Source organism: Mustela nivalis (assembly GCF_964662115.1).
Source record: "Mustela nivalis genome assembly, chromosome: 5".
NCBI lineage: Eukaryota > Metazoa > Chordata > Mammalia > Carnivora > Mustelidae > Mustela > Mustela nivalis.
The window spans coordinates 151,665,097-151,689,669 of NC_139024.1; the positions used below are offsets into that span (position 1 = coordinate 151,665,097).

The following is a 24,573-nucleotide window of genomic DNA, read 5'->3' on the forward strand; positions in this document are numbered from 1 at the left end:
ATTTCTGAAATATATAAATATATTTTATTTCTTTGATTCATAAAATAGTTGCTGCCCAGGTCTTTTTTCACGAGGCACTGTGTTTCTAAGGACCGTTCGCATCACTGTGTACTCGCCTGTTCTGTTCCTTCGGACGGCTGTGCAATACTCTGTGATTCCCTCCGACCCTTCTTATTTGTCCATCTTTCCATCAATGGACACTCAGGCTGCCTCTGATTCCCTGACGTCACCTAATGCCTGACGATGAGTCTGTGTGATGAGTATTATCATTCCGTCTTTACAGATAAGACCATGGAGGTTCAGAGAAGTGAAAAGAGTTTGCCCCAAGTCCCCTAGCTAATGTACTCTCCCGCCTGAGGATAACGGCCTGTAGAAGGAAGAACGCCTGTGAAAACCCACTTGTGGGTCCGAAAAGGGAAGGGTCTCTCTGGTGTGATTTCAGGGGTTCCAGGAAAGCTTTCCTGCTCTCAAACATCTCCCCCATTCAGCTCCAACGCAGCCTCCAAGTTGAAAGCAGAGATCCTTTTCTTTGCATCGATGATTCCTCTTTGATCAGAGTGCAGATTGACTGCCAGCCTCATTGGTTTCTATGCCTGGTGGTTTAGTGAGTTTTCAGCCCCTTTCTGGAGGGGAGGGATCAGGCGAGCTGTTGTAGCTACTGAGGGGTCAGAGGTCAGTGCATCAGCTGGGACTGAATTCTGCTACGAATACAAGAAGCCAGAGGCTTCAACAGAGGGCAGCTCAGTCCTCTAGTGGTTCTCTAGCCTGGGCTCCAACCAGTGGAATCAGCTTTAGCTGGGAACCTATTTCAGGCCTCACCCCAGACCTTCTGAATCAGACGCTCTGGAGGAAGTTCCCAGAAGCCCATGCTTTTAGGAGCCCTCCAGGTGATTCAGAGGCCCACTGGAGTTCAGGAGCCACAGGGCCATCCTTTGTAGCAGGAAGGCCAGAGTGGGCAGCTGGGGCTGGTACAGTGGCACAGCCATGCCACTGAGACCACAGGCTCCTTTTCTCTCCCTGCCCTGACACCTTCCATCTATGGCTCCCATCTCTGCGGGAGGAGGGTGTCGTGCGGACGCCACACCTGCGTTCCAGGTAGGAAGAAGGGGCAAATTCGGAATGGGGGGGAGCCGGTATGGGGAAAACAAACGTCTTTCACCAACATCTTCTGCTCCCGTCTCCATGACCCCAGATGTCACACAGCCAGGCCCGGACGCTGCAGAGTCTGTCTCCCAGGAGGTCAGTCATATGGGCTGCACCTGCTTCATAACTGTTCTGGAGGCTGGCCTGGGACGGAGAGGAGATATCACTCCTCGCAAGCCCAGGCACCTGACAGAGGGTGCCCTTTTCACTGACCTCGGAGAGCCAGAGGGGTTCCCTCCTTCACAGTGACAGAATCCGAAACACTAGCCTCCCCAAGAAGGTAACCCATCCTGCAAAACTCACCGCTGCGATTAGCAGCAGGACAGAGATTAAGAAAGGCTTGTTGGGATGAGCCTGTTTACACGAGCTCCCCACAGCCCCGGGAGAAAGGATCATCATTTATTTTTGCCTCTTGGCCTTGAGCCTGTTTTGATCCCTGAGTATCTCTGCCTGTTGACTTACTTGCCAGCTCTGGGGGTTTTTCACGGACTCTCCAGGTGAACTCGGGGATGGGCTCCGGATGGAAAGACTGTCCAGAGCTTTATCTTGGTCCTCCAAAGACTACCGTTTTGTTTTGTTTTAAAGAGTTTATTTATGTATTTGATGGAGAGACAGCGAGAGAGGGAACAGAGGTGGGGGAGTGGGAGAAGGAGAAGCAGGCTTCCCGCTGAGCAGGGACCCCCGATGCGGGGCTCGATCCCAGGGCTCTGGGATCACGACCTAAGCCCTGCCAGGTGCCCCCAAAGGCTGCCTGTTGAGGAAAAAAAAGCCAGACCTGCCCTGACTTAAGCATTTGGAGGTTATGAAGCACGAGGGAGATTCTGCCTTTGCCTGGCCGCTCCCTGGCAGCCTTGCTCCCTGCCTTCCTCCCGGGCCGGGCGGGGTGCTGTAGCTACGGGAGACCTTTCATGTTTCCCCGCTCCTCGGAGTGGGTTGTGCCCCTCAACACGACAGGTGGGTCCGAAGCAAGTGCCAAACAGGCAGCTGCACAGCCCAGGGACTTTGAGCTGTTCGCAGCCCTCCTCTCTTTGTACCCCTGCCAGCTCACACACACCTGGGATTTCACCAGCTGCCTGCCCACCGCAGCCCCCTTCCCACCATGTGACCTAATCCGCATTACACCTGCTTCTCTTCGGGGCGGCCAGCCTCATCCCCACCTCCCCGAAAATACGGCCCGGGGAGGTTTGAACAGGACCCACGCTATTCATGCCTCAAAGAGCCAACTCCCACTAATTTCATGGCAAATTACGGGGGATTAAGGTTTCCTTCGAAGAAAGGCTGGAGCTGACAATTAATCAGCTTGGTCATTTGGGGATCAAATTAAATTGGACCTGAGACCTCGGCTCCAAAATGGAATCCGATTCTCTCTTTGGCATGGTGTGTGTATTGGACTGAGACTACAAACACAGACTGTCCCCATCTTGCTTCTTTGCATATAGATGTTGGTGGGTAATTTTGAAACACAGCAAGGGGCAAAGCAAGTGAATGCAGGGCGTCTGTTGAATTCAGCAAAGACTTCTTTTGTCCTGCTTCTATCTGAGGAGCCTCTCCGTTTAGGTGTCGGGGCGATCAGGCAAGATCTGAATAATTCCAGAGCCGTGTCTTCAGGGAGATCAAAAATCCCATGATTTCTGGAAATGATATTAACATGAATTTGACCATCTAGCACGAGAAAGTATTAAAAAAAAAGCTCTAGAAATGACGAATTCCGATCGGGGATTAGCAATGATTTTGCAGGGGACGTGACATTGGGGCTGAGTTTTGAAAGCTGAGTTGTAGTTCCGTGCTTTCTGTCTTTGGGCGGACACCGGAGGTCCCCTGCCGTCAGGATCTTTTCTTTGGTTGTGCCCGACCTTGTTCTGCACGATTATTGTTCCTAACCTTCTGTGCACGGCTATAGTCCAAGGCTAAAAGCGGTAATCACCTTTGGAAACTGCCAACAAACATGAATAACTGTTCTGGGGCCAGCTTTTCTCAAGGAAGTAATAAACGTCCTCTCGTGGCTGATGGCAGCAGGCGTGGAAGCCCGCTACTCCCTCCCTCCCTGCCTTGTGACTTTGGACGTGAAACGTATCAATTCATCGCCTTTGCAAGCGTGGTTTCTTCCCGATGGCGATCACGAGCAGACGAGTTGTAAGCTCTTACTGTGCACTTGGTACTGTCTATCGCCACTTCTCTATGTCACAAAAGTGCAGAAAAGATGAAAAACAGGGAACAGAAAGCACACTAATAGCAACATAAAAACAGCCTTGTTATTTTAAAACAGTACCATTTTCAGAAACGACTGGAATGGCCACAGTGGGGGAGGGGGATTTTTTTAAGTGCTTTGCAAAGTTTAGAATTCAAAGGGCTTTTCTGGTTACTTGGAGAAGGCACACAGACCCGCGCCCGCTCCACCGTGCCCCTGCGCTGCCCTGTCTGCTCACTGTGGACCGGCCTATCTCCAGTTCTCATTCGGGGATCACAGGGGATGGCATTTCTTACAGTTCCTTAAGTTCGGGCATGGCCACGTGTCTTGTTTTTGCCAATGAACAGTGAGTGTCAGTGGCTTCATACCTGAGCCAAGGCGTCTGGTCACCTGCCGTGAGCCACACCGTCCTCACACCTCAGGAGCGATTTCCATAGGAAGGGTCTTGCCAGGCCGTCTGGAGGAGGGTAGTTTCCCTCCAGAGTCACACAGGCTTGCAGTGGCCTCTGCTTAAGGAAAACAAAGCAAACAAACAAACAAAAAAACCTTTTGAGAGTCTTCGAAAAGCCCTGAGAATTAGGGACAGCTTGTTACCACGGTATAACCCAGTCTGGCCTGACTAATGCAACAGCTGATTAGATGTCATTGAGTGTGTCCCGTGTAAGAGATTGGACGTGATTAGAACACATACACTTGGGGCGCCTGCGTGGCTCAGCCTCTGCCTTCAGCTCAGGTCATGATCTCAGGGTCCTGGGATCGAGCCCCACATCGGGCTCTCTGCTCAGCAGGGAGCCTGCTTCCTCCTCTCTCTCTCTCTGCCTGCCTCTCTGCCTACTTGTGATCTCTCTCTATCAAATAAATAAATAAAATCTTAAGAAAAGAAAAAAGAACACATACACCTGAGGTAGGACTGACACACAGGGCTCATCTCAAGGTAGGTCTGTGCGTGCTCAGGCCCGTTATGTACATGATCTTATCTGAATTCTCACAGGAGCACCATCTGATAGGTGAAGTCCCACCTACATTCCACAGATGAGAGAATCCCAGAATTTAAGCAACCTGCCCACGATCACACAAACGTGGCCGGTGTGGTGCCAAAGGCCACATACTTTCCTCGCTGCCTCCCAGAACACTTACCTGGAGTGTTCCCTCCTGATCATTTTATGTCAGACACCTTCCCATCAATCCAAAATCCCCATGGGGCAGATAATTAGCTTCCCTTTTTTCCAAAGGTCGCTCACCTCCATCTCACCTCATTTCTGAATCTAGCGTCTGATGGGTGTCAATGTTAAGGAAACCCAGTGGGTGGGGTGCCTGGCTGACTCAGTGGAACGTGTGACTGTTGATCTCAGGGTTGTGTGCTTGAGACCCATGTTGGGTGTAGAGATTAGTTTCAAAAAAATCTTTAAGAGGGGGAAAAAAAAAGGGGCACCTGGCCGGCGTAGTTGGTTAAGCATCTGCTTTTAGCTCAGGTCATGATCCTGGGGACCCGGGACCGAACCCCATGTCAGGCTCCATGCTCAGTGGGGAGTCTGGTGCTCCCCATGCTTGTGCTCTCTCTCTCTCTCTCTGTCTCAAATAAATAAATAAAATCTTAAAAAAATAAAATATTTAGAAAAGAAAGAAAGAAAGAAACCAACCTGGTGGGAGGATGTGGAAGGCAGGAGGCAAATGTATCCCAACTTCTAGAAAAAGCAAACCAGATAATTGGCTAACGGAGTCCTCATTCTGTATGAAAACCAAGCAAGATTTCCAGGGACTAGGTAGATCAAACAAAAACAAAGAAGTTGTCTATTCTCTATTTTTCTAGAAAACGTGGTGGCAGCCCAGCCAAGGTCAGTGTTGCTCAGGCACGTCCTTCAGTGAGGTCCAGGATGGTTTTCATCATTTCAGGTAGTCCTTCGTTTTGCTCGTACCCCTGCCTGTGGATAAACACCCAAGTTCCCCCATCTCTGAATGTGACCCTCCAGTCCAGCATCAGGCTATTCACAGGACAAGGTGAAGCTCTCAGGGGAGCAGGAACCGTGACCGGTTTGTGAATTCGTGGATCTCAATGCCTAGTTTGAAGTCTGGAAGGCAGGAGGCTGCTCAGCATATCTGTTAGACAGTGAAGTTAAAGAACACATGACCACTGATCAAAGTAGCAAAATAAGGACGCCTGGGTGGCTCGGTGGTCTAGGCCTCTGCCTTCGGCTCAGGTTGTGATCCCAGGGTCCCTGGATCGAGCCCCGCATTGGGCTCTCTGCTCAGGGAGCCTGCTTCTCCCTCCCCCTCTGCTGCTGTACCTGCTGCTGATCTCTTGTGCTCTCTCCAATAAATCTTTTTAGAAAAATAGCAAACACAGAAACAAGAGTATAGTTTTACCAAAATGAAAGGAAGACCTGGTTGAGCCGATCACATGAAGGTTTATCCCCCAAGATCCGGCTGTACAACCTCTACAAAGTGGCATAGAGCTAGCCCAGGTCTAAATGCAAAATAGTGCTTCTCTGTATATTTAAGCTGAAAACCTCAGGTTTTCCTTTTCCGCGCACACTGTTTTAACATCAGCAAGAATCTCATTACCGCTCCTAATACGATCTTTTGGTGAAGGAAGAAATTTAAATTGGGGGGGTTTGGAGACTTTTGTTTGGGGAGATGCCAGCATCTGGACTTGGGTTTACAAGTGGAAACCAAAGCAGGCAGCGAGCGGTGGACACGAACTTCAAAGGCCGCTGCCTGAGGAACCAGAGGCGCGTGTTCCTCTTTGAGGTATAATCACCCACCCGGCATCAGGACTTGTAAGAAGCATTCATTGCTTCGAAAAATAAATAGTTCCTTATTCGGCAAGATTAATTTCAACACGTGTCATCGATTCCACAGCAAAGACGAGAGAAAAAAGTCACCGGACAGATTTCATCAAGTGTAGACACGGACGTGTGCGGTGGGCGCTGCGCTGATGGGAGCTGCACCCCACGTAGACCAGCGCCTGCCTTGAGGGTCCATCACGAAGAATCCACAATTTGCTAGGATTTTGCGCTGCTTTCCTTTGTGTTGTTACGCCTGGGCTCTTAGCTCCGTTTCCTCTCCTTTCTGCAGTTAGTTGTTAACACGTGTGTCGTTTCTGGGGGAGGTTTAAGTAAACGTTTGATTTGCTAGACTCACACGGGACGGAATTGCGGTCAGGGGCGTGTGCTGGTAATTAGCTGGTTTAAGCTCCTTGCAGGCAGAGGGCACACTGGACTGGATTGTAGCCTTTAGCTTTGCATTAAACAGGTGTCTCGTAAGTGCCTGTCAGGTAGGCTAAGTAGAGCCCTGGGTTTGCACCAAGTGTATATGGTGCAAACTCTACAACAAATAAGTTGCTTTCTACTTTTTTTTTTAATTAAAGACATTTTTTTTGCAGATTTATGCTTTTTTTAATTTTTTATTTTTTATAAACATATATTTTTATCCCCAGGGGTACAGGTCTGTGAATCGCCAGGTTTACACACTTCACAGCACTCACCATAGCACATACCCTCCCCAATATCCATAACCCCACCCCCCTTCGCCTAACCCCCTTCCCCCCAGCAACCCTCAGTTTGTTTTGTGAGATTAAGAGTCACTTATGGTTTGTCTCCCTCCCAATCCCATCTTGTTTCATTGATTCTTCTCCTACCCACTTAAGCCCCCATGTTGCATCACCACTTCCTCATATCAGGGAGATCATATGATAGTTGTCTTTCTCTGCTTGACTTATTTCGCTAAGCATGATACGCTCTAGTTCCATCCATGTTGTCGCAAATGGCAAGATTTCATTTCTTTTGATGGCTGCATAGTATGCCATTGTGTATATATACCACATCTTCTTGATCCATTCATCTGTTGATGGACATCTAGGTTCTTTCCATAGTTTGGCTATTGTGGACATTGCTGCTATAAACATTCGGGCGCACGTGCCCCTTCGGATCACTACATTTGTATCTTTAGGGTAAATACCCAGTAGTGCAATTGCTGGGTCATAGGGCAGTTCTATTTTCAACATTTTGAGGAACCTCCATGCTGTTTTCCAGAGTGGTTGCACCAGCTTGCATTCCCACCAACAGTGTAGGAGGGTTCCCCTTTTCTCCGCATCCTCGCCAGCATCTGTCATTTCCTGACTTGTTAATTTTAGCCATTCTGACTGGTGTGAGGTGGTATCTCATTCTGGTTTTGATTTGTATTTCCCTGATGCCGAGTGATATGGAGCACTTTTTCATGTGTCTGTTGGCCATCTGGATGTCTTCTTTGCAGAAATGTCTGTTCATGTCTTCTGCCCGTTTCTTGATTGGATTATTTGTTCTTTGGGTGTTGAGTTTGCTAAGTTCTTTATAGATTTTGGATACTAGCCCTTTATCTGATATGTCATTTGCAGATATCTTCTCCCATTCTGTCAGTTGTCTTTTGGTTTTGTTAACTGTTTCCTTTGCTGTGCAAAAGCTTCTGATCTTGATAAAATCCCAATAGTTCATTTTTGCCCTTGCTTCCCTTGCCTTTGGCGATGTTCCTAGGAAGATGTTGCTGCGGCTGAGGTCGAAGAGGTTGCTGCCTGTGTTCTCCTCAAGGATTTTGATGGATTCCTTTCTCACATTGAGATCCTTCATCCATTTTGAGTCTATTTTCGTGTGTGGTGTAAGGAAATGGTCCAATTTCATTTTTCTGCATGTGGCTGTCCAATTTTCCCAACACCTTATATTGAAGAGGCTGTCTTTTTTCCATTGGACTTTCTTTCCTGCTTTGTCGAAGGTTAGTTGACCATAGAGTTGAGGGTCTATTTCTGGGCTTTCTATTCTGTTCTATTGATCTATGTGTCTGTTTTTGTGCCAGTACCACACTGTCTTGATGATGACAGCTTTGTAATAGAACTTGATGTCTGGAATTGTGATGCCACCAACTTTGGCTTTCTTTTTCAATATTCCTTTGGCTATTCGAGGTCTTTTCTGGTTCCATAGAAATTTTAGGATTATTTGTTCCATTTCTTTGAAAAAGATGGATGGTACTTTGATAGGAATTGCATTAAATGTGTATAGTGCTTTAGGTAGCATAGACATTTTCACAATATTTGTTCTTCCAATCCAGAAGCATGGAACATTTTTCCATTTCTTTGTGTCTTCCTCAATTTCTTTCATGAGTACTTTATAGTTTTCTGAGTATAGAATCTTTGCCTCTTTGGTTAGGTTTATTCCTAGGTATGTTATGGTTTTGGGTGCAATTATAAAAGGGATTGACTCCTTAATTTCTCTTTCTTCTGTCTTGTTGTTGTTGTAGAGAAATGCAACTGATTTCTGTGCATTGATTTTATATCCTGACACTTTACTGAATTTCGGTACAAGTTCTAGCAGTTTTGGAGTGGAGTCTTTTGGGTTTTCCACATATCGTATCATATCATCTGTGAAGAGTGATAGTTTGACTCCTTCTTTGCTGATTTGGATGCCTTTAATTTCCTTTTGTTGTCTGATTGCTGAGGCTAGGACTTCTAGTACTATGTTGAATAGCAGTGGTGATAATGGACATCCCTGCTGTGTTCCTGACCTTAGTGGAAAAGCTTTCAATTTTTCTCCATTGAGAATGATAATTGTGGTGGGTTTTTCATAGATGGCTTTGATAATATTGAGGTATGTGCCCTCTATCCCTAGACTTTGAAGAGTTTTGATCAGGAAGGGATGCTGTACTTTGTCAAATGCTTTTTCAGCATCTATTGAGAGTATCATATGGTTGTTGTTCTTTCTTTTATTGATGTGTTGTGTCACATTGATTGATTTGCGGATGTTGAACCAACCTTGCAGCCCTGGAATAAATCCCACTTGGTCGTGGTGAATAATCATTTTAATGTACTGTTGAATCCTATTGGCTAGTATTTTGGTGAGAATTTTCGCATCTGTGTTCATCAAGGATATGGGTCTGTAGTTCTCTTTTTTTTTTTTTTAAAGATTTTTATTTATTTATTTGACAGAGAGAAATCACAAGTAGATGGAGAGGCAGGCAGAGAGAGAGAGAGAGGGAAGCAGGCTCCCTGCTGAGCAGAGAGCCCGATGCGGGACTCTGTAGTTCTCTTTTTTGATGGGATCCTTGTCTGGTTTGGGGATCAAGGTGATGCTGGCCTCATAAAATGAGTTTGGAAGTTTTCCTTCCATTTCTATTTTTTGGAACAGTTTCAGGAGAATAGGAATTAGTTCTTCTTTAAATGTTTGGTAGAATTCCCCCATAAATTAAAGACATTTTTAAAGATTTTATATATTTATTGGAGCTTGAGCAGAGGCAGAAGCAGAAGCAGACTCCAGGCAAATTGGGGACCCTGATGTAGGGCTCGATCCCAGGACCTTTAACTGACTGAGCCACCCAGGCAGCCTCCTAAACTTTTTTAGAGCAGTGCTAGCCTCATTGCAACATTGAGAAGAAAGCACAGAGATTTCCTGTAGCCTTCTTACCCCCGACACATGCATGGTCTCCTCCAATGTTAACAGCCCCCACCAGGGTGATGCATTGGTCACAGCTGATGAGCCGATGTGGACGAGCTGTAATCACCCCACATCCATAATTTACATTAGCATTTCCTCTGGGTGTGGTACCTTCTAGGGGTTCTGGCTGGCAGCTTTTTGATAATGAGACCTCAACTCATTTAAACTCATTAACTCCTACATCTGACTTTTAAGATGTATTGGGTTTCATTTTAGACTCCTAAAAACCTTAATTTTTTTAAATTTCAAAATCACAAATTTACAGAAGAATTGCAGCTACAGCACAAGACTCCTTTCCTGTGCCATTTGAGGGTAAGTGCACCCTGATGCCCCATCACCCCAAATACATTAGTGTGGCTTTTTTCCTAGATCATAGACATTCTCCTACAGGAGAATGTCCAACACAACCATCACAATCAGGAAGTTAACAATGACACAGCACCCCCTCTCATCTTGAGGGTCTATATAAGAAAATCCAGTTGTGGTTTTCAGTTCTCTCTGCCCCCAGCATGGGGCTCGAACTCATGACCCTAAGATCAAGAGTAGCACACACTTCTGACCAAGCCAGCCAGGTGCCCCTCCAGTTGTTTTCACATCTCAACTCGACAGCACAAGGATCCAGTCCAGAATCACATTTCTTCTGTCAGAAGCAGTCCCTCGATCTTTGGTTTCTGTGAGCCTGACCTACTTTGGAAGCATGCAGGACTGTTCTAGAGCACATCTCAATTTGGATGTATGGGTTGCTCGCCTAGAAGTGGTGCTCTGTTCTCTCTGTGTCCCATTTGGTGGCGGGATTTCACTTTGCCCCTTACAGGTGCTTTTCAGCTCAGCTGCTTAAGGTAAACTTCACCAGGCGTCTTCACCTGCCACGCTACTCCTTTCTCCCCTTTCTGATGAATTCAGGTTGTTGTAGGTAGTCTTTTGAAACCGTGCAAATATTCCATGTGTCATCAAATGTTTATTTAGTAAGATGCAAGTGTTCCTAGTTTGCTATTTTCTTGGAGGGGTGAAGTCTGCTTTTAAAATAAACATCTTAAGGTTCAAATTATCCTACATTTGGTCAGTAGGAGTCCCTTCAAGGTAGCTTCTGTGCTTTTCTACATCACCCTGTCATTCCTTGAGCATGTCCTTTGTTTCTGGCACAAAATTACCGTATTTCGCTTGCACCTACCCTAGAATTAGCCATTTTGTCAAGGAGCTCCGGTTCCATTTAGGCGAGAGGCCAAGACCGGGACCCTAAGGATACTCCTTCTGCTGGCGGTGCTGCTTCCGTCAGTGGACAGAGCTAGGGAAAATATATGCAGATACACGTGTTCACACATATATTTGTGTCTGTATTTCTGTATCTGCCACTCCCGAGAAAACAGAGGGGCTCCTGGGTTGCCCAGTCTGTGAAGTGTCTGCCCTCAGCTCAGGTCATGATCCTCGGGTTCCGGGATCGAGTCCCGCGTCAGGCTCCTTGCTCAGTGGGGGGTCTACTTCTCCCTTTCCCCATGCCCTTCCCCCTGTTTGTGCTCTCTCAAAAAAAAATAAAATAAAATTTAAAAAATATGGACAGGAAACTATAAGTTTGTACCAGTTTGGGGCCCTTCACTCCGACAGGTTTATTCTAGTTTTTGCTAGTATTTGTAATTCATACCTCCCTTCTCTGGTAGTGAAAAACATGGTGTTAGGGACTGGACTGTGTCCCTTCCCTACCCCCACACCCCCACCGACCAAATTCCTATGTTTAAGCCCTAACACCCAATGTGATGGTATTTGGAGATGGGGCCTTTGGGAAGTAATTAGATTTAGATGGAGTCATGATGGTGATACCTTCATGATTGATCTAGTGGCCTTACAAGAAAAGGAAGAGACAGCAGAGCTATCTGTCGTGTGAGGACAAAGCAAAAAGGCAGGAGTATGAGCACTGCACAGAGCTCCCGACCATGCTGGCACCCGACCTCAGAATTCCAGCATCTGGAAGTGTGAGAAAATACCATTCTGTTGGTTAAGCCACTCGGAGTATCGTACTTGTTAGGGCAACCCAAGCAGATTAATATACATGGTTCCCGTTACTCTTAATATATTTACTGACTTGATCAGTGTCTGTCACGGGGACCTCCGGACCCCGCATTGGGCTACTGCTTCACGGGGATGCCGTCCTCAACCTCCCTGGGCTGTGATTTCCCATTCTGGGCTGTCGTGCTCACTTCATTTCTCCCACTGTTAACTTCTCCTCTCCTCTGCTTCATCTAATGGCTTTGGCGCTGACCTCTTCAGGAGGAGAAGGAAATGGATTTTGCTTAGTTTCCTAAAATATCATTTGATCATTCGGGGGAGATGTGTTTTATCAAGCAAACGTCTTAAAAGTTCATTATAATAATAAATTTGAAGCCAGAAGGAGCCTTAAATATCATCTATGATCATCTTATTTTATTTTGTAACTATTTGATTCCTAGGGATCATTTTTCTTGCTTTATTTGTTAAAAAATTGTCTTTATTTCCTTTGAAGATTTTATTTATTTGACAGTGAGAGGCAGAGCACAAGCAGGTAGAGGCAGAGGGAGAAGCAGACTCCCTGCCGAGCAAGGAGCCCAACGTGAGGCTCGATCCCCAGACCCTGGGATCATGACCTGAGCCCAAGGCAGATGCCCAACCAGCTGAGCCACTCAGGCACTGCGGAAATTTGTCTTACTTATAAAAGAAATTGAGTCTCATAAAAACTATCATGCATGAACAGAGCAGTCAGTATAAAGAAACTTCTGGAGTTAGAAGCACTGCTTTACAGAAGCTACTTGTTGTTGACAGAAGCTCTGTGGTTACAGGCATGCTAGGAGAAGTAGCGCTAGCATTGTCTACGTCACATGGCCCCTCACAGAGTTGTTCATCCCACTCCATGTGCTTCTCCTGCCCGTGCTTTGTGCTTCCAGCAGAGGGACTTGGAGGAGGAGATGGACTGGACCGTAGCTAGAAAATTTGTCTTGTGAAAAAGCTAACCTGGGAAGGTGCCGTGACCTTCATCTTCCAACTAATATATTGAACTAAGAGAAACTAACTGTTATGGTCTTCCCACCACACACACACACACACACACACACACACACACCACTGGTTTCACAAGTATGAAGACATTTACAGAGACAGCGTTACCACAGCTGAGACTGCCGAGGAAAGGGTACACAGCAGCAACAGTAAGTGTCTTGCTAGGAAATGATGTAGGGCTCAGTCTGTAGGAAAGACTACTGACAAGGATGTGCCTTTAGAGATGCAGATTTAGAGATGAGGAGCAGAGACGGAAGTAGGCCCAGGATCAACAGAGAAAAGCAACCAAGGAACCAGTGCCTTCCTGCATCTGATTGGACTGGGGAAGGAGAGCACTCACAGAAGCAATGCGAGAACAGAGAAGTGGGATGAACCCGTGTCTGTTGGGCCATAGGAAGCCTTTTTTAGGTGAAGCATTTCAGATAGGACTGAGATCAACTGAAAATAATAGAAAACCCAATCAAAGTGGCTTAAAGGAACCAGGATGGATTTATCTATTTTTTTCTTTTTCTTTTATTTGAGTATTTAAATTCTAGGTGGTTGACATATATTCAATGTTGGTTTCAGAAGAAGAGTTCTTGGTTTTGCACTGACATATAACACCCAGTGCTCATCATAACAAGTGCCCTCCTTAATGTCCATCGCCCAGTCATCCCGTCTCGCACCCCTCTCCCCACCATCAACCTTCACACTTTTTCTCTGTCACTGAGTCTCTTATGATTTGGTTCTTCTCTCTTTTTTTCCCCTTCCCGTATGTTCATCTGTTTTATTTCCTAAATTCCACATATGAGTAAGATTACATGGTGTTTGTTTTTCTTGGACTTACAGCTCCATCCATGTCTTTGCAAAGGGTAAGATTTCATTCTTTTTGATGGCTGAGTGATATTCCATCACACACACACACACACACACACACACACACACACACTTCTTTATCCATTCATCAGTTGATGGGCATTTGGGCTTTTCCCATAGTTTGGCTATTATTGATAATGCTGCTGTAAGTATCAGATAAACACACCTTTGAGTGTGTATTTTTGTATCCTTTGGGCAAACACCTAGTAATGTTTAATCCAAACACTATGTTGGTTCATAGGGTGATTCTACTTTTAGCTTTTTGAGGAACCTCCATACTGTTCTCCAGAGTGGCTGCACCAGCTTGCATTTCCACGGACAGTGCAAGAGGGTTCCCCTTTCTCCACATATCGCCAACACTGTTTCCTGAGTTACTAATTTTTAGCCATTCTGACAGGTGTGAGTTAGTATCTCCTCAGGGTTTTGATTTGTCTTTCAAAGAGGGTTGGATTTATCCTAGTAGAAATCTGAAGGTTAGTGGTTGCTGGTAACGGTTCAATAGCTCAAAAATTTAGGGCAATTATCCATGTGATTCTCCTGGCCTTTCCCTCATGGCCCCAAGATGGCAGGTATAATTGCAGGTCCCATATATGCATGTAAGAGAGGGAAAACAAAGCTTATCCAGAGCCTTACTCCATCACCACCCCCAACAGATACTCATCCCCTGAACATTAGCCTGCATTTTCACATCATCACCTCTACCTCCAAAGAAAGCTAGAAAAGTGAGTAGTTAACTTCCCCAGCTTTTATAATGGAGACAAGAAGTAAAAAAGTGATTAGGAATGGGTATTTGGCCTACCGATCTATTTGTCTGACACAAGAAGACTGATGCATTATTTTCCATTTATCATTTAGGAAATGCAATAGGTTTCAGTTGGACATAGGAAAAATGTTTTTAACTCTCTGGTTAAAAGTCTACTGAGACAGACAGCAATCCCTCTATCCTTGGAGATCTTCACATTGAGAAATCACTATTATGTGTCCTAGAAGATTTAGACATTCAGTTGCCTAAAGCCTGGAAACTGGACCAGATGATTTCATGAGGTCTATGATTATTTGACTCACTGTTTCCAAGCTACACATTCCTACCTCTCAAAGCCACTGTGAAATACCAAAAAATACAAGTTGGCCACCCCTCCTCGTCAATCCCCTGACCCCCATCTACTTCACTGGAAAATTTCCAACAGCACTTTGCTATTACAGCCTCTAAGGCTAATGCTGTTTCTCTTAATCAAAACTAGTTTCAGATATGCCAAGAAAAAAAAAAAGAATTTGATAAATGAGGTCTAAGTAAAAGATCAAAACATCAAGATTTATTGAGTATACTGAGATGCATTTAGATAAAACTGAGAATTAGTCTAAGATCCTATTAGGTAGATGTGAAGCAATTACTTGAATTTTATAGTAGCTTCACAAAACTTCCCCAGATATAATATTATATCAGATGATTGTGTTATGCTTACTTTGTAAGTAAACACATTTGTAAATCACTTGGCAAATGTGTTGAGAGCCCATGGTTTATTTCTGCTTCACGTTACACTGGAGTCTTGGCTACACCAGGCTCCCTAATGGCAAAAACAAACCTTTTCCAGACAACCCTTCACACCCTGGGGCAGAGAAGACAATGCCCCATTGTGAACTTACACAAGATTTGCAGACATGGCGCAATTTTGGTGTACCAATGGCCTGAACTTCACAAACCCACCAAAGATTCCAGCTAGCCTGTACTTGTCAGCCAGAAAGCATGAGGAAGACTAGGGTAAAGTCCCTCTTTCTTTAATGTGTTTAAATACCATCTAAAAGCCATATTCTTCCCCTTGTCTTTTAAATGGCCAGAGCGAGAATTGGGATTGGTTTCACAATAATCCAACAAATCATCTCTTTCATACACATTTATTTTGATTCCATTGCTGGACTAGTTTAAGGAAACACTGGCCCCCAAGGCTTCCACAAGTTTTGCCGGCTGAAAGTTCATTTCCCCCCACGTACCAGGCTCCAAGCGATGAGCGACATATGTTACCTCAGCCTCATTTCATCTGCTCAGCAGATTTTTACTGAGCACCTACTGTGCTCACCTAGTATAGCCTTCCTGCTCTTGACTGGCCTTGTCAGGCTGGGCCATCATCGGAAATGTACGACCTCTTTCTCTTTGAGACTACAGCTCATGAACATTTATAGTTCTTCTGCTCAAAGGGTTCATGCTCATGAGAATTAAAAGGGGGTCTGTCTCTGTTGACCCTGGTATAAAAGTCCACTCCTCTTCTTTCCAAACTGCTCATCTCCAAAATTTGATTTCAGAAGGCTTTTGCTGTCAGGCATGCCAACCAGTCCTGGCGGCCAGCTCAGATTGGGAGTTACGTGAGTCCTGGTTAGGGTATCCTCAGAGGAGCGAGGAAAGAGCCCTGAATCTGCCATCAGGAGCCCCCAAGTTTCTAATCTACTTGCTCCCCTTCTGGACAACTTCCTGTTGCTTCCAATTCTATATGTTTCAACTTCAGGGTTGTGAGAAACAAGTGAGGGGACATTTGGCAGGGCCATGAAAAATTTGGAGCAATCATCTGTCAAGAATGGTCACCCTCCTTGCTTGCCCCCAGACGGGGCTGACCGCCAGGGGCAGCCTGACACAACACTTCAGCTCACTGTTACACAACTTCGAATAAAATATCATTTAATCAGGAGACTCCGAGGAGGGTCATGAGATCACATGCTCTCGCGGCCCCTGGCGTCCTGGTGCCTGGGGAAGGAGATTCTGAAAAGAAAGAGCCTTCCAACTTCTTGGACACAAATGCAGTGGTTCGAGGGCGGACCTGTCATGCCCCAGAGATCTTCTCAAGCCCCGTATGATGGTTTAGCAGAGGCAGAGAACTAGTGGGGTCTTGATCACAGCTTGAGTGGAAAGTTCACAGTGTGTCAGAGGAGCACAGAAGGCACGAGGCTATTTCTATGTGGTTCGTGAACCAGAATCACCTCCGTGTGGCCTTGGGCAGGACTCAGAGAGGCAGGTTTGAAGGGTCCTGAGGCCTAACGGGGAAGGCAGGGAGGAGAGAAGACCCGCATGGTTTTGTGGGCCCAGCGCCCTCTGTGGAAGTGGTCACAGGGCCCTCCCTTCCACCTCTCCAACCCAGAGGCAGGGCCTGTCGCCCAGCCCATTGCTTCCCCTTCCCAAAGCACCTCCCCAAACGGGCGCCTTCTGCATTCCTTTCCTCCATCAGCCCACTCCACGTCTCCAGCCAGCTCCTTTGTCTCCAGGACTTACGCCACCCTTCCCAACTTTCTTCTAACTCGTCCTTGGAGAGTTCAGCCCTTGGTCGGAAGCATATTCTGTGTCTTCTAGAGAAAGCTTTAGTGGGGCAGGGCCATGGAATGCCCAGAACATGCTGCCAGGAGCGGTAAAGAGCAACCAGGCTCCCGTTCCAGGGCCCAGGGCCTCAGTTTCCACATCAGTAAAGGCGGGGGTTATCTCTGCTTGTTTGTTCCATGCAAATCAAACAAGCCGTCTGTGGAACTCTTCAAAAACACTTTAAGTATAAAGCAGCCCCGTTTTCCCTGCAGTGACCCTATGACAAGTGCAGTCCTCTAGCCAGTGACTACTGAGTGTCGGTGATGGGCCACACTGGGCTGGGCCCTGAAGCTATGACAATAAATATGGCATGTCCCCTGGGTGCACGGGGCTCAGCGGAGGTTGGGGCACAGCAGGGCAACAGGCAGTTAAAATATACTCTGCTAAATCTCCTAACATAAGAGGGAAGCCTGGCTGACACAGAAGGGGTTCTGCAGGGGAAGGGGTAACCCAGGAGCTAAATCTGGAAGAATGATCAGAGCACCTGCTGGGAAAAGAAGGGGGTAGTGGTCCTTCCGGGTGGAAAAGCAGCATTCACAGAGGTGAGAAAAAAATGACAGCATGGGAGGGTCAGAGTACGGCAAGTATTTCAGGCAAGCTAGGGCCAAAGGTGAGGGAGACATGACCCTGGGGCATCGGGACGGGGGTCCTTCTTGGTTAGCGAGCGGCGTGCTTTCAACAGGCCAGGCGCTTTTCTAGTCCATCGTACGTGTTAACTCTCCCAGCCTCCCGCACCCTCCATGAGGCCCGTCCTGGCTGCTTATTGCTTAGGGAAGAAGCAGGTGATGCCCAGAGAAGTCAAGTAACCTGCCCAAGGTCATGCAACTGGAGTGTCCGCCAAGGAGCTGGGATTTGTCCTAAGACCACGGAGAAGAAACCGAGATTTTAAGCGTTGTTTGGGGGCTGGTTCAGATTTGCTTCTGTTTATTCTAGGATCTGTTTCCAGTCTTTTAGATAGTTTCCTGACAGCATACATAACCAGTAAATTACATGTCACCTTCTCTTCTGGAAATGTATGTTGTTTGCTTAAATACTTAATGCTTATCTCCTGGGCTTATCAATAATGTAATGCAGTAAATCGAAATCTTCTGGGAGGGGGTGAATTACAAATGGAAATTTACACTTAAAGGAGGTCGATTATACTTAATGATCAATTAGCTTGGCTAATTTTGCTCTTCCTCCTTTCCTTCACAGTCTTTTGCGGGGGGAGGAGAGGTATAAAAAGGATCAGTGGATTTCAAAAATACAGAAACTTGTAAATAAGACAATATATACAAAAAATTTCGAACTCTTCAGATTTTTTTTCAGTAATCTCCCTTCAAGGAATCATTAAACAAATTAAATCTGGTCTATCACCACCAGCCAGGACTGGTGGGATGCTCTGTCAGTCATTGTTCCAAGTTCTTGTTTCTTCTGTTGTCCTTTGGGTTGGGGGACAAAGATTTAGGTAACGCAGGAATTTAGGAGAAGGGATGGTACCTGGGAGTTTATGATCTAAGCTTGCATGGACCTCCCAACCCTCTGGACCTAACTCAGCCCCAGGAATGTAGAACAGTCCCCAGGTTTCCTCAAAGGCCCCCGTCCACAGTTCTGGCACTTCCCTGATGCCCCCCACCAGTGTCCTGAGGATTCGTTCCCTCCCGAGGAATCCACCCCTCCTCATTACCAATATTGGAGCGGCCTGTCTTGCTGCTTCCAGTCCGGCCCTTCTCCCTCTGGACTGAGCTCAAAACCTTCAACCCTTCTCTCTCTAAGACTCCGGGTTACTGGACTTCAGTTGACTTTCCTGCCTGAACACATACTTTTGCAAGCAAAGACTTATTAACTTGCTCCTGAGACCAAGGAAAGGCCAGATGGTGCCAACTCGAAACCCAGCATGGGTCCTCTGGAAGAGAAGGGAAGACCTCGTTGCTTTGTAATGACCCCACAGCCTCGAAAACAGGCTTAGTTTATGCTCAATGCATCCTACCACATTCAAACTTCAATGTCATCCAGTTACATCTATACTAGGAAAAATCTGGAAAAGGTTAAGTGTCCCACTGGAAGAATTGTATTCTGGAATAATACACAGGGCTCTGTTTTTAGAAACTGTTTCAGTGATTTGGAAAAGTACTCTTGATATGTTACTCATTTTTTAAAAGTAGGTTATAGAGCAGAGTCTGCAACTTATGTCCAATCTTTAGACTTTATTTCCACACACACATGCAATAATAGGGCTTATCTCAAAAGTAGTGGGATTATAGTTGAGGGTCATTTTCCCTTTTATGTTTCTGTACATTCCTCCAATTCCTTTCATCTATTTATATTGTTTTTCCAATGACATGGCACAGTACAATGGGGTGCGTATGTATGTGTGTGGCACTGGCCTTTTTCTGGAGTAGTTAATCCAAGTGAGGCAATGAGCCATCTTGACTTATTGATTGGGAATAAGAAGTTAACTTGCCAAGGGCACAATAACGTGAAAGCAAAATACAAAATACAGAAGAGGTAGGACAAAAAATACATTTTTACCAGCGTGACTGTACTGTAGTATTTTTTTTAAGTTGTTAAATCTCTCCTTTAGAAATGTAAGTGACCCAAATTTATTTATTTATTTATTTATTTTTTTTTTACTTTGGCCAACATCCTCTCAGAAACAACTCTCAGAAACAGGCCTGATGTCCGAATGCCTGTGTTCGATGGTGGGTCTTAAAGTCACCGTGTGATCGGTAACAAGCCAACCATCTCTTCAGACTTTATTACTTCATCTTTCATTTTTACTGTTAATCAACAAATACTTCTGTTCTTTTCGTTTCCATAGGTTCCACATCCACTGTGGAGCCCAGAGTGTGGCTTGAACTCACAACCCTGCGGTCAAGACCTGAGCTGAGGTCAGGAGTCAGGCGCTCAACCAGCTGAGCCGCCCAGGCGCCCCTCAGCAAATACGTCTCCAGCACCTGCACCCGCCCGCCGCTCTTCTACGTGTTTCTGCAGATGTTAACTAAGGTAATCCTCATTCCTACCCTATGAGGAGGGAGGGCACTGTTATCCCTACGCCATGTGGGAGGAGACTGAGAAACACAGAGAGGTTTGAAACTCCTCAGGGATCACAGGATTGTAAGCCACAAAACCAGAGCTCAAATCCTCACTTTGTGGCTGCAGACTAGACTGTTAGCTCCTCCGTTTTTGTCTCGCTGGACTGACATCGTCTGCCATTTACTGTGTCTGACTCCCTGCTGGCCTGACCCTGCTCCCTAAGGCTCTTGCTTGCTGGAAAACCAAGTGAGAAAGTGGTCATACTCACACCAGGTTTTATTTTATGAAACAGTGACTCTCCTTCCAATGCAAATTAGTTTCTTAATTTCTAAGTCACCTATTCAGTATTAAATATTAAATGTGAAATTCAGGGCAGTGAAACGGAGATCCATCAAGCCAATGTGTCATGAAATAAAATAGATCCTGCTCTCTTACCTTGACAAATGCAAAGTGGGAATTGAACTTGGGACTCTCCCCAGCTTTTCTGGATGCTTGCAGATTTTCATAATAAAATGTTAGAGAGATTCTCTTTCTAGAGAGAATAGGCTCTCTAAAAAGATAGTACACAGAAGATTTTCAACTGTGTTTTTGATGGTGTCGTTTTTTTTTTTAAGATTTTATTTATTTATTTGACAGAGAGATCACAAGTAGGCTGAGAATCAGGGCCAAGCAGAGAGCCCAATGCAGGGCTTGATCCCAGGACCCTGAGATCATGACCTGAGCTGAAGGCAGAGGCTTAATCCACTGAGCCACTCAGGCACCCTTGATGGTGTCATTTAAAAGAAAGCCTCACTGAGTACCTAGGTATACCTATTTCTTTTGTCCCACCTGCGTTCTTCTCTTGGGCAGTCCTAGTGTATAGCATACTGGTACTTGGTAAAAGCACATTTCATTACTACACACTCAAAACTTCGGGGGAAATACAGTATGTCATTGTTCTCGGAACTTATTAATTAGAGAAATCCCATATCAACTAGGAATATTCTATTTGATTATACGTGAAATGCATCTATTCACTACAAATACGAAGTAGAGATTAATATATATGGTCCCTGAAGAGTTTTTTGGTTTCATTTATCTCTAAGCCAGACAATAAAAATGAGTTGAAATCTAAAATGCTGTAGTGTCCAGAAAAGACCCGTTACTAAGTGATAAAATTTATACATTTTTTTATTAGTGGGATATAGTTGGGATTTTTTAATTAAGGCAAAATTGGTACATAACATCATGTAAGTTGCAGGTGTGCAACACTGTAATCCGGCATCTGTGTGAACTACAAAGTGATCACCACTAGAAACCTAATTCCTGTCCGTCGGCATGTCCCTGACTGCCTGCGCCCATTTTACCCAGGCCCCCCTGCCCCCTTCCCTTCCAGGAACCATCGGTCTGTTTTCTGTAGCTATGATACACATTCTGTCTCCAAGCATGAGGCATTTTGGCGGATTCCAGGAGTGTGCTTGTGGGTGTTTAAATTTTAAATCACCCCTCCGTAACTGCGTTTGATTCTCTGCAGTGATTGGGCGAGGGAGTAAGGAGGGAGGGGCTCACTTTGTAGCGTCTTTCTCTTGCCCACCAGAAAACAAGCAACCAAACAACAACAACAACAAAAATCAAAAGCTAGAACACTACAAAATAATGTTAAGCCGTGATTGCCTGAGATTCACCCAAATTAACCCCTAATAATATACCTCCAGAGTTTATTCTTTATTTTTCAAGTTACCTGCAATTGTAGTTATTCTTGTAGTAGCTGTTTGCCTGTGTTATGCTTAGCTAGAGCATTCTAAGTAAGATACATCCATAAGTAGTGAATAAGTTGGCAATAGGAGATTAAAAGTTATCGAATGAACTTATTTTTTGTACATTCTGTATATTTACATTCAATTATTTCAGTAACGTTTGAAAGAAAATGTAATTTCAGGGAAAGACTGGGATTGAAGGTTATTAGTTAGTGAGCAGCTCTCTTTGACTCTACCTGTTTCTTGTGGCAAAACAATAACATTTCAGTATCATCAAGCACTAAACAAGATAGTGTTAACACATGCACCTGCATACTAAAAAAAAAAAACAAAAAACAAAAAAAAACACCTCATTTTCCAAGAATATAAAGTATAAATATTTGCATCCTAAAACTACAACCTTCAAAGTGGCTCTCTTTATCAAGTGAATAGATTTAGTTTCTGAATCCCCAAAAAGGTAACTAAAGTCTGATTTCCAGTTATTCTAAGGTAATTTTAGTATACTTCTATCACTTAAATATCAGACACATAAGCTAACGCATTCAAGTCCTGCTCAAACTATGACTGTTGAAGAGCTTTAAAATACCAGAAATGAAAAATCATTTGCAGAGTGTTAAGACCATGTGTTAATAAAAGAAACACTGGCCCATAGACAATGTAGGTTTGTGAAAAGCCCTTTGTCACTAGCAGCCAAGCCTCTTTCTTAAAAGATAAGAATAATGGGTTCAGTACCAGAAATGTGAGCTATCTAAAGAAAACAGTATGGTAACATAATTAGCATCAGTGAATTGCTTACTATTTTTTAAAAAAATTATTTAGTAAGTAAGACTGTTACCCCCTTCCTTTGAATAGCATTAGAACCTTGATGTATTTAGATAAAGGGAACAGACATTATATTTAAATCACTTCTTAAAATACTATCTTTGCATTTATATTTAGAAAAAAAACATAGGGGGGCGCCTGGGTGGCTCAGTCGTTAAGCCTCTGCTTTTGGCTCAGGACATAATCCCAGGGTCCTGGGATCGAGCCCCGTATTGGGCTCTCTGCTTGGCAGGAAGCCTGCTTCTCCTTCTACCACTCCCCGCCCCTGGCTTGTGTTTCCCCTCTCTCTCTCTCTCTCTCTCTCTCTCTGTCAAATAAATGAAATCTTTAAACACACACACACACACACACACACACAGAGAGAGAGAAAAAAGTTGTTAGTTATGCTGAGGGTGGTGAGAGTCACAATAAGTGGAAACAATACAGCATAAAACACATACACCCACCGAAACCAGACAAGAACACAATCAGTTATCCTAATGATTAGAAATATGACTTACCTCCTTCTGACAAAGGTATTTGGAGGTGTATGGAAGGGCAAAAGCCGCAATAATGTATTAAGCACATCAGAGCTGAGGGTCTCAAGCAAAACATTCACAATATTAGACAGGTATGTTTCAGACCTACCTTCCTCCCCAAGAACTGGCATCCCTCGGAAACCCTGCCTTAGAAAATCACACTTGAGTCAGTTGACTAGCAGGAACCCGCACACTGTCTTCATGCTACTGGGAACTAAATGAAGGCACAGGGTCCGTTCTCCAGCGAGGCTTCGTGAGCCACTTTTTGGCGGGGGATGGGAGGAGGCAGAGTTACCCTGAAAGGGACCACGCAGGCTGTCCGAAAAAGTCTTCAGTTTCGACTGCACTAGAGAGCCGGCAGACATGCCCACAACCGAAGTCCCAGCAAAGCTGCCTTTAATCACTCCATCAGAAATACAAGCTTTTAATAAAAGCTGCACAGAGTTATTACTGCAGGTGTCTCCTGAGCTCCTTTTGAATCATACCAGGATTAGAATGTCCGGAAGGAATCTCTAACCTGAAAAGGGGTTTCAAAGGAGAAACAAAGACACAGGCTTTTTCTTGACTGCATTTTTTAAACTACTCTCCCAGAACAGAATCTTTCCTCCCTTCTAGTAAACACATGCTTGTAAACATGAAAATAAAGGGGACATAAATGAACAAGCCCGTGCTCTCCTATATCAAGGCATCAACCCCAAATCCACGACAGGCTCACCATTTCTCCCAAACAGGCATTTGGGGTTGTAAGCATTGGAAAACAAAAACAAACAAAAATGCAAAAAGTGCAAAAACACCCACCAAACGAAGGAGGCACTGCAGCCTAGGAGAATGAGCTCTGCTAGGCTTTCAGAGTTCAGGTATTTATTTCACACACCGCCTCACTTTTGTTCCAGAGCGAGACAGATCCGCCTGTGCCAGGCACGGTGATGGACAATGGGCACTAAAACCACACAGTCAGTCTTAGCAAATTAGGGAAACCAGAGATCATTTGGTGGCATTCTATTGTCACTACTGCAATCACCGTCCTTTTCCCTGGTAATGGTGCTTTGTGATGAAGTGCGGTTCTCGCAGGATAATTGGGAAAGATACCGCAAGATTCAGGGAGGCAGCATCTGGTTTTAAAAGCTCTTCAGACTCAAACTGGCATTTTACTTTATCTTGGAAAATTTATTAGAGATTCAGATCATGCCGGTTTAAATGGAAAGGTGAAAGCAGGGTAATTTCGATCTATGAATTATTCAACCTCAGCCTGGCGAAATTGCCATCCCCGAGCTGGTCTCTGACAGTCGTCTCCCAGAGCCTCCATTACGCTTGTCACTTTTATTTCTTTATCTACGATCTCTTTCTCCGTTACCGAGCGCTGTCCCTTAGGGCTCGGCTTCACAAACCCAAGTATCTCAAACTGGCAAAAGCCTAAACGTGCTGCTGCCTCCACAGGCTGCCTTTCTCCCACCCCCGCCCACCCCAGATCATTAAA

The 24,573-nt window shown here is 45.1% G+C and overlaps 1 long non-coding RNA gene across 2 annotated transcripts; it reads right to left on the bottom strand.

Moving 5' to 3' along the window:
- Window positions 1-239: 239 nt before the first annotated feature.
- Window positions 240-24,534, bottom strand: LOC309864976. 2 transcript variants are annotated; one of them, XR_014311882.1, is made up of 4 exons: window positions 23,895-24,534; window positions 23,206-23,613; window positions 3,700-3,837; window positions 240-2,774 (listed from the first exon to the last, which is right to left on the bottom strand). It is a non-coding gene; the product is annotated as an uncharacterized lncRNA (long non-coding RNA). The 2 variants fall into 2 exon arrangements; XR_014311883.1 differs by having other exon boundaries at window positions 23,206-24,534.
- Between the last annotated feature and the right edge of the window lie 39 nt (window positions 24,535-24,573).